Below are 2,538 nucleotides of genomic sequence, written 5' to 3'. Positions count from 1 at the left end.
GGAGAAAGATGAGGCTTTCTACTCCCGTAAAGATTTACACCCTTGGAAACCCTGTACAGGGTCACTATGGGTCGGAACCGACTCGACGGCACTTCACAACAACAATAAAGAAAACAAAAATCCTCACAATTGGGCCAATAATAAAATGATAAATGGAGAAAAGATTCAAGTTGTCAAAGACTGTATTTTGCATGGATCCACAATCAATTCTCATGCAAGCAGCAGTTGTGAAATCAATGGAAGTGCATTGTATTAGGCACACTGGCACAAGACCTCTTTAAAGTATTCAAGAGCAAAGATATCAGTTTCAGGACTAAGGTGAGCCTGCCCCAAGTCATGGTATTTTCAGTAGCTTCATATAGATGTGAAAGGTGGACATGAATAAGGAAGACCTTAGACGAATTGATGCAATTTAGTTGTGGTGTCAGAGAAGAATATTGAAGGTACCATGGAATGCCAGAAGAACAAACAAGTCTGTGTTGGAAGAAATACAGTTAGAAGCCAGGATGGTGACCTTTTTTCTCTCAAATTTCAGATATGTTATCAGAAGGGATCGGTCCCTGGAGAAGGATATCATGACTGATAAAATGGAGGGTCAGCAGAAAAAAGGAAGGCCCCCAACAAGATGGATTGGCACAGTGTCAGCAGCATTGGATTCAAGCATAATGACAATTGTGAGGATGGCACAGGACCAGACAGTGTTTCATTCTGTCGTGCATAGGGTCACTGTGAGTCGGCACTGAATTGATGTTGTTGTTGTTAAGTGCCGTTGAGTTGGTTCTGACCCATAGCAACCCTGTATAGGGTTTTCTAAGGAGCAACTGGTGAGCTTGAACTGCGGACCTTGCAGTTCAAATGACTTTGTATTCTGGCGCATTGACACACAGTGCCACATCAGGATTCCACTGACTTGATAGCACCTAACAACAACAAAAGTCTTTTGAATGACCTTTTGTGTGGTGTTCCTGATGCCATCCCACAACTCAATCTGTTTTCAGTCGTTAGTGTTGAAGGCTTCAAATCTATTCTTGAAATGATCTCTAAACTCAGGTGGGATGTTCTGAAGATCATTCTTGGCTCTTGTAGACTTCTTTTAATTTTCTTCAACTTCAACTTGAATTTGCATATGAGCAATTGAAGGTCTGTTTAGCAGTTCGTCTCTGACTTTGTTATGACTGATGATATTTTCTCTTTCCATACATGTAGTCCATTTGATTCTGTATACTCACTGGGTTTATATTCAAACCAGCAAGGACCATGTATAAGGTTTTTATTTATGTTGTTGAAAAGATACTTGTGATGAATTTTTGTTATTGTAGAATTCTATCTACGAAAACATCATTTTATCAACAAGGCCTTATTTTCCATCTGCTGATGCTTTTTCTTTGTTTCCAACTTTGGTAATCCAATCACCAGTAATATCAATGCATTTGATCACATTTCTAATAAATTTCAGACTACAGAAGTTGGTAAAATTCTTCAATTTCTTCATCTTTGGCATTAATGATTGGTTGCAAATTTGAATAATAGTTGTATTAGTTTTTCTTGTTGGTATAGGAATGTTATCTTATTGCTGGTGATGTTGTACATCAGGATAGATCTTGAAATGTTGTCTTTCCTAGCATAGTAGACCATGTGATTGTCCAATTCAAAATGTCAATACCTGTCCATTTCCGCTTACTAATACACATAGGATAATGATCCTATGTGCTCCATTTTATTTTTATGAGCTTCAGTTTTCCTAGATTCATAGTTTTCACATTCCATGTTATGATTATTAATGGATATTTACAACAGTTTCTTCTCATTTTGAGTCATGCCACATCAGCAAATCGATGTTTATGTGTCCCATTTCATTTCTGACAATTTCCAGTTTTCCTAGAGTCATGCTTCGTACATTGCATGTTCTGTTTGTTACTTCATTTTGAGTTGTGCCCCATCAGCAAATGAAGGTCCCTACTCCATTTGTTTCATCATGGTCAACTCTAGTACTTTGAGGAGGTAGCTCTTCCCCAGTCACATTTTGAGTGCTTTCTAACCTGAGGGGCTCATCTTTCAGCACTATATCTGACAATATATCAATGGTGCCCTTCATCGTGTTTCAATATTCTGATGCTGACAGTGTTCCACTGCTATTTATAAGGTTTTCAGTAACTAAATACTAGGAACTAGTCTGTGTCTCCTTTTTCCTAGTCTGTCTTCATCTGAAACATGTCCACCATGAATCACACTGCTGGTATTTAAAACATCTGTGGAATATCCAGAATCACAGCAACATGCATGTCACCACAGTACAACAAACTGACAGATGAGGGTTGCATCTCAATATAAAGAAAACAAAAATCCTCACTACTGGACCAATTAACAACATGCATATGAATGGTGAAAGATTGAAGTTGTCAAAGACTTCATATGTTCGGATCAACCATCAATTTTCATGGAAACGGCAGTCAAAATAAAATTACATATTGCTTTGGGCAAACCTGTTGCACAAGACCTCTTTAAAGTGTTGAAGAACAAGGATGTCAGTTTGAGGAA

This window comes from Chrysochloris asiatica, unplaced genomic scaffold (assembly GCF_000296735.1).
Source record: "Chrysochloris asiatica unplaced genomic scaffold, ChrAsi1.0 scaffold00209, whole genome shotgun sequence".
Lineage (NCBI taxonomy): Eukaryota > Metazoa > Chordata > Mammalia > Afrosoricida > Chrysochloridae > Chrysochloris > Chrysochloris asiatica.
This window is presented reverse-complemented; position numbering follows the sequence as displayed.